Raw genomic sequence first — 7,842 nt, 5'->3', positions numbered from 1 at the left:
TTTTGTGCTGGCCCTTTGGGCGGAACATAGGGAATACATGCGGGTAGTTTCATATACAGCTCATGGCTATGACTCATGGTACATTATCTGGTGCAGTAAGTGGCGGTATGCACCCGTTTACACCATGGTGGCAATCTGCTATGTAATCAAAAGAGGAGGAAGAATATCTACTTGTTTTGGCCGGACACATATTTTTGGGGACCACAATGGACCAATCAAAGTCGCCCATGCGCGCTCTAGCCGCGCTCTGCTCTGACCTATTTGTTTCTTCTTTCAAGCCAAGCACGGAGCTCGACTAACAAGACAAAATGTCTCTCTCTACTTTAAAAAAACGAAAAGTTGACTCAGAGAATAGGCAGTTCAACAGTGAATGGACAGAGAAATATGTGTTTATTGCTGTTGGTGCGAAGCCTGTGTGCCTAATCTGCAACGAGTGCCTCTCCGTGAGTAAAGAGTATAATTTGAGAAGGCATTTCAAGACAACACATGCTAACTTTGACGCCACTTTCCCACCGGACTCTGCTGCTCGGAGCCAGAAGATTTCGGGGCTTACATCTTGTTATGAGCAAAGACGTCGCACCTTGTTTCGGGCCTGTACGGATCAGGAGAGAGCAACGGCTGCATCGTTAAGGGTGGCATGGATATTAGGCAAAAAGAAAAAGCCGTTTACAGACTCAGAGACTGTCAAAGAGTGTATGCTGGCATCAATCGAGGAAGTGGTTACAGATGAGAAAACCCGAAAAAGCATAATCGATTCGGTCAAGCAAATTCCAATATCTGACACGTCAAATATGAGGAGAGTGGAGGCCCTTGCATCGGACGTTTCCGAGACGCTTTTGGACAAGCTGAGGAAGGCGGAGGTGATGTCTTTGGCCGTGGATGAATCGACGGATAACAGCGATGTTGCACAGCTGTGCCTCTACGTGCGATTTTTTGATGGGGAATGCTTTCGTGAGGATCTGCTTGGATTAATTCCCATGGAGGGACACACCACCGGTGAGATTCTATTCACAAAAATTGCTTTATTCTTTGAAGAGAACAAATTGGATTTGGCGCGCGTTAACATGTTGGTGACGGATGGTGCGCCCTCGATGGCGGGCAGGGAACAGGGGCTCGCCGCGAGGATGACAGCCGTGGCTCCGCAGCTGAGATCGGTTCATTGCCTCATCCACCAAAGCCTCCTGTGTGCCAAGCTAAGTGGTGAGTTAAAAGAGACCATGGACTCTGTCATGGCAATTATAAACTTTATCCGTTGTACCTCCAGCTTACAGCACCGACTTTTCCGCAAGTTGTTGACTGACATGTCAGCTGAATACAAAGATTTGCTCATTCACAATGACATTAGATGGCTTAGCAAAGGAAACGCATTGAAACGATTTTGTGAACTAAGAGAGGAGATTGTGGTGTTTCTCCGGAATTCAAAGCTGAAAAAAGCTGTCAAGTTTCTGTCTCTGATGGAAAATAAGGAGTTTAATGCTGCTGTTTGCTTTTTGAGCGATATTTTCCATCATTTGAACCAACTCAACATGGAACTGCAGGGCAGAGATAAAACAGTCACGCAACTTGTGGAGAGACTTCATGCTTTTCAAAGAAAGCTCTCACTTTTCTCTGCTGATCTTTGTCCAGGGAAGATGCTCCACTTCCCCACATTGAGGAAATCAGGCCTACAAATTACAAAGGTGATGTCAGGCTTTATTGACTCATTGAAAAACAACTTTACCACTAGGTTTGATGATTTCAGCATCCCCCATGAAGTGATGAGATTTGTGAAGGACCCTTTCTGTGTGAATGTTGAAGCAGACTTTGCAATGAAAGCAAAGGAGCTGATAACGTCATTGGACGAGGCACCTTTACAACTGGAACTCATTGACATTCAGTCATCAGAAGACTTGCGACAGTCATTGCAGCTGGCAGGTTTTGAAAAATTCTGGACTCATGAAGTCAGCCAAGAGAAATTTCCACACTCAAGGGGTCTTGCACTTTTTCTCCTGACAATGTTTGGCTCAACATACACTTGTGAGTCGTCATTCTCACACATGAATGCCATTAAAACTCACAATCGCATATCTCTCACTGACCAGCATCTGCAACACTGCTTGCGCATTGCTCTGACAACATATACACCTGACTTCACTGCTCTTGCTAAGTCAAAAAAATGCCATTTCTCTCATTAGATGGCAAATGTTGGTAAACTACATGGAAGGTAACAGACATGTTAGTCAAGCAAGCAATGAGGACTGATTTTTGAACAGTATGATGCAGTTTACATGTTATTCACCTCATAATGCCATATTATGCACTTAATTTTTTTCTTGATGTGGTATGGCTCAGCTGGACTGAATATTGAGGTGTCTGGTGCAATTTCAACATGGACAGATAAGAATGAAAAGCCCTCACCAAATCTCCTTATCAGTGTATCTGCTTTTGGCTGAGTAGTTAGAGCAGAGGAACAGTTTAACATTGGTATTGTCAAGAGAGGTCAACTAAGGGACTGTTAAATTGATTCTTCTCATGTCTTAGCAGGACTGACCTGGATGAAGTGATTATTGTTGGATGCAATTTGAAACATTTTGCCTTGATAAAATACCATGCACTGTTAGTTGTTATAATTCTATTCAGTAGCATAGTATGTAGTCTTGTTTTGTATTTGTTGGTGCATTTGAAGTTTAAGTTGTCTGTCAGTGCCATATCAGTTATTTAGAATTGTATTCATTTAACAGAGTGATGCAATTTGAAATACCTTGCCTTGATAAAATAGCATGCAGTGTTATGTTGTTATAATTCTATTCACTACCACACTTTGGTTTTATTTTTGTTGGTGGAGTTAAATCTGATTTTGCCTGTCACTCAAATTAGTGAAATATTAAATATATGTGATATGGCTCACCTAGACTGATTGTTAAGTTGTCTGATATATTTTCAAAATGGACAAATGTGAGTACAGTAGTAGTCCATGTGTGGACTTAAGGGGCAGTCTATTTTATTTCTAAGAAGAAAAAAAGTGTATTATATGTGTATGTATTCAGTCATCAGTTATCTACATTTCTATTTTTAGCTAGTAGGTGGAGCAGGGGGGACAGTTTGATGTTTCTGAGAAGTATTTCCCTCTTTTCCTGTAACATTGGAATTTATCTCCACATTGTCCATTCAGGATAAAGTTGTCAAGTTGTGCTGGTACAGTTATGTGCAATTAAGTGGATGTTTTCTGTCAGTTAAATACATTTTTCTACATGTCTGTGTAATATGGCTTGGATATGGCTCACCTGGTCTGATTTTTGAACATGGTATTGCCATTTGAATTTAACAGTGCCTTGGACCTATGTGTCTTAGTATAACACAATGCACATATGTTGTTATGCATTTACAAAATAGAATATATTAACTCCTTCAGTATGTTGTTAAAATTTCTTTATTTGTTACCATGATTACTCATATTTTCTGGCCCCTTATTTGGCCTCAGTTTCATGAACCGGCCCCAGTTCCAAAGTAATTGAATAGCCCTGTTCTAAATAATACCTCTTCTGTATTAATTGAATAGCCCTGTTCTAAATAATACCTCTTCTGTATTAGAAAATCCAACTTTGAGCTCCCCGGGACCTTTATTAGACACAGAATCATATGTGCCAGCTTTGCACACGGTGCACTCAGCCTCCCATATACTTAATATTTTGAGTGCATAAGTGCCTTCACACTGAGAAGTATTGAAAAATGCAGTGCACTATGAGTACCCGGATGGTGCACTCAAAACGGTCAAGAAGTTGAGTGTGGAACTATGGACACTTCTCACCCTCAATGGTCGCCATCTTGGCTACGTAGCAGAAGGGGAGGGACCACTTTTCAAACTGGAAATAGCGGCCGAGGATTGTGTGACCATGAACGTCACTGCATTGTACAAATACATGTGTTTTGCACTAAGCACCACTATACTGTTGTCGGGTATAAGCCAGCAGTATGTTTATTGGGTTAATTTAGCAGTCTGTAATGATTTGGTACCGCGAACGATAACGCAAATGCTAATGCTAGTTTGCTAACTAGCTAATTTGTGGTCGTCATTTCCGGTGAGTGCACAACGGCCATGTTTGGTTTGAGACAACACCACCCTGTCGAAATTTGGGCACTCCGCCAATAAGTACATAGTGCACATAGTATACTACATGGAAGTGTACTCACGGAAGTATGTGATTTGAGACACAGCAAAAGCCACTCCCCTGCTCTGATAAAATAACAAACACTCCCTATGACCTTTTATATAACAGGAGCAACATGCAGCCTTAAACCTTACATTCAAACACATCTTTAAAACATGAAAAAATTAAACATACTCTATATCTTTATCTAAATAAATTGGTTAAGAAGTATTTCTTAAAACATTTTGACAACAGCCACAAATGGTTTTTAATATTTTAGACATAGCTCTATAACATAATTAAAACAGCAAACAAACATGTCTGAAATCACTACAAGATCATTAAAAACTGAATTGTGGAAATCTTGTTTTGGATGAAAAAGTCAGTGTGGAGTTGATTTTTAAAAGTACATCATTTTGAAATTAATAAATCAGGTTTGACATTTTTGGGCAATTACCTTTAGCAGAGATAATCAGTGATACAGCTGCAGTAGGAGGAAAACCTGGATTGCTTTCTCGCACATAATCAGAGACAGCTATGTAAACATTCATCTGTAGCTGCCCCTTCATCCAGAGCAATACATGTTTAGAAAAACATATAATGAGTATTTGCTGTGCGGGCTACAGCATGTCTTCATCAGGGTCACAGAGCCTAATTAATTAGCTAATTAAATGAACTTTAAACATCCCACATAGACCAAACCACAAGAAGCATGTGTTACTAAACAGATGACCAAAGCTCACATGGTTTCAGACTGGAGGTCAGGGTGGATGGGCGGCTGCTCAGAGGACACGTGACCACTACGTTGGTGCCTTGCTCTACCTGTAAAGAGAATTGAACCTCTAACCGTCTCACTATTGCGCCTGGATATAGACAGCGAGCTCCTTGGCAGCAGCTCCAGACTCAATATGCGTCAGGACATTTTTTTTATGCAGCAGCACCAGAGATTCTCATCCGAGTAAATCTGACATGTAAACAAAACTGTTTTTGTTTCATAACCGATTTTCTGAGGCAAAAACCAAAAGAGCCAACAAAACTCTTTAAGCAGCAGGATTTTGTCTTCCCTGAGGGGGGGTACTTTGAACGCAGCTCAGATGAATTGGGTGAGCTTATGTTCTCATTAAAATAATTGGTAGCACAGCCAACTCACTCGCTCGCTGCTCCGACGAGTGATTTATCTAAAGACTGTCAACCCGACGGAGGAGGGGGAGTCTGCAGGGATGTGCTAGTGTGTGTGTGTGTTTATACATATAAGAATAGCATGGGTGTTTCCTGTGTATGTGCACTTGTGTGTTAACATGTGTGTATTAAATGTATATGTCTACAGTATTCATATGCACAGTCACTGTGCTGGATGCAGCCAGTGTGTGTGTGTGTGTGTGTGTGTGTGTTCCCGCTGTTCAAACCGAGCATCCAGCAGCTGTTTGAGATCACTGATTTGATTTTCGTTCTCGTCTTAATTTTTTCCTTCATTTCTCGCTCTCATTTTTCTCCCACCCCTTTCATCCCCACCTGCCTCATCACCTACCGAAATGCGTTCCTTCTGCGGAGCCGTTTTGCATGAATTATCAAATCCCAACTTGCCGTCACTTTGTCTCTGTTTGCCTGCGTGAATGACATTGATCGTAGCTGGAGAAAATCAGAAGCAAACCTGCTGCGTTCATCATAACAGGGTTGTGAAGAAGGAAAAAAAACATTTCAAATTAACTAAAATGGAATCAAGCTGCTGTGCGTGCGCCTGTGTGTGTGTGTGTGTGTGTGTGTGTGTGTGTTTGTGTGAGCAATGTCAGTTGGATTTGAGAGAGGAAACAAAGCTCACCTGCTGCACGCGCCATGTCTGCAAGATAATCAAATGTACTCTGGTGGAAATAGGTAATTGTATGGCGGCTTCCTTGTCAGAGCCACCGTCTGTGTGCTGGCACAAGACGGAGGAGAGAAGATGGAGCGAGAGAAAAAAGTTGGAAAAACAGAGAGGAAAACAGAGGGACAGGCAAATGAGAAAATGGAGGGAGGTAGGCATATGAGCAAATTAAGTGGGAATGTGTGGAGGTTTGAGTCAGGAAAGAAAACGAATTGAGACAATGTGCGAATGATGAGAAATGTACCAGCTGGGTGGAGTTTCTTTCACATTGGTACTTCTTGGCACTGACTGTGTTCACACTGATTCAGTGACTGACAGCGCCCAGTGACCGAGATTGTATTCGGCCTATTGTGTCTCTGCATAGTGTGTGTGTGTGTGTGTGTACGTGGTTTGAAACTTATGTACTGGAAAAAGGTATCGCCCAGAGACACAGATGCTTTTTAGCGTGCTCCCAAAAAAACGTAATGAATAACCACTGAGAAAAGACTAAATTTCTGCTTCCATGTTTTTATTTCAAGTGAGATCATATATGACTGTGTGTGCATGATGGTAACACCAACTGTGTGCACATAACTAACTCAAGCTAGCTCAACTAGCTCAATTAAACTAAACCACAGCCGTGTTTAGAATTTTACTGTTAGAAATCCGACAGCCCGCAAAACAACTGCTGTTTTTTATGTTTTTAAGTGGTTTACTCATACGACATGTGCTTGGAAATCTAATGCTCCTCCAACAGGCTTACTAAACGCTTCTGTCAGACAAACTTCAAACAAACAGTTCTAACTCACCTATGAAGCAATAACATAATCCACAGATCCATACCTTCCGGACCAAATTACAGTTTTCACAGCTCCCATTTCATCGCTCACACACCGACAATAACCCAGACGATCTAAATCCACTGAAATATTTAGTCCAAACACATTATTACATCCATAGATATCCACGAACTTCTGTTGCATTGTTTCAAACTTTCAAATTTCTCCATCCTGCGTGTAAACAAACCAACTGGTGATCTCAAAATGGAGGTAAGCTCCTGGCCTTTTCATTGACACCTCACCTGAGCCAATAGGAGCTTCAACTGCTGTTGCTGTGGCCTCTGCATACAAACTGAGCCTGAGCTGAAAGGACATACATCACTGAGATTTCCTGTAGTTTCTAGATTTATGTAAACACTGGACCCTATTTTCCCATGTTTTTGTTTGACGAATAGAAACAACATTTTTTAAAACTGGTCCAGTATTGAGCTCGCACTGTCAATTTACATGCATTAAAAGTACTTGTTTTTGCCACTGACAGGCTCAGGTTGTTATTATAAGTGTCTGACAAGATTGTTAAGAGGATCCCTACAGAGACAGACCTTTTTGTTAAAGCCCCTACAAGGAACTTTCATTTTGAGTTGATTTTGGCGACCCTGTGGACAAAAACGGTAGTGTTTTGCTGGAATGAAGCCTACATTTCCCATGAGCTCTAGCGCGTATTGTCGTAAAGACGCTAACCTGGCTCGTGCATGTGTTTGTTTTGGGGATGAATGAAACAACAAGACGGGAAAACGTTGCCCCCGCTCCTATCGGGGATCCCAGCTCACCTCTGCCGCGCCCCAGCTCCACCTCTCCGGCGTAAGCGCCACCGCCGCCAGGGTAAATGCAGCTGTCGGCTGGTAAGGCTGAAGGCCTGTTTGGCGAGCACTTCCACAGCTTCTTGGACTGAGTATGGAGCGGTGCCTCGCCTCTTTATTTCTCGGCACTCGCTGGACCCTGTTGACGCCTGGCTGGTACCTGTTGTCGGCCCGGATGAGGTGTTCCATGAGGTGTGCCCCCCCAGCCCCAATCTGCCGGATGAGGTGTTCCATGA

Source organism: Epinephelus moara, chromosome 24 (assembly GCF_006386435.1).
Source record: "Epinephelus moara isolate mb chromosome 24, YSFRI_EMoa_1.0, whole genome shotgun sequence".
NCBI classification, from domain to species: domain Eukaryota; kingdom Metazoa; phylum Chordata; class Actinopteri; order Perciformes; family Serranidae; genus Epinephelus; species Epinephelus moara.
This window is presented reverse-complemented; position numbering follows the sequence as displayed.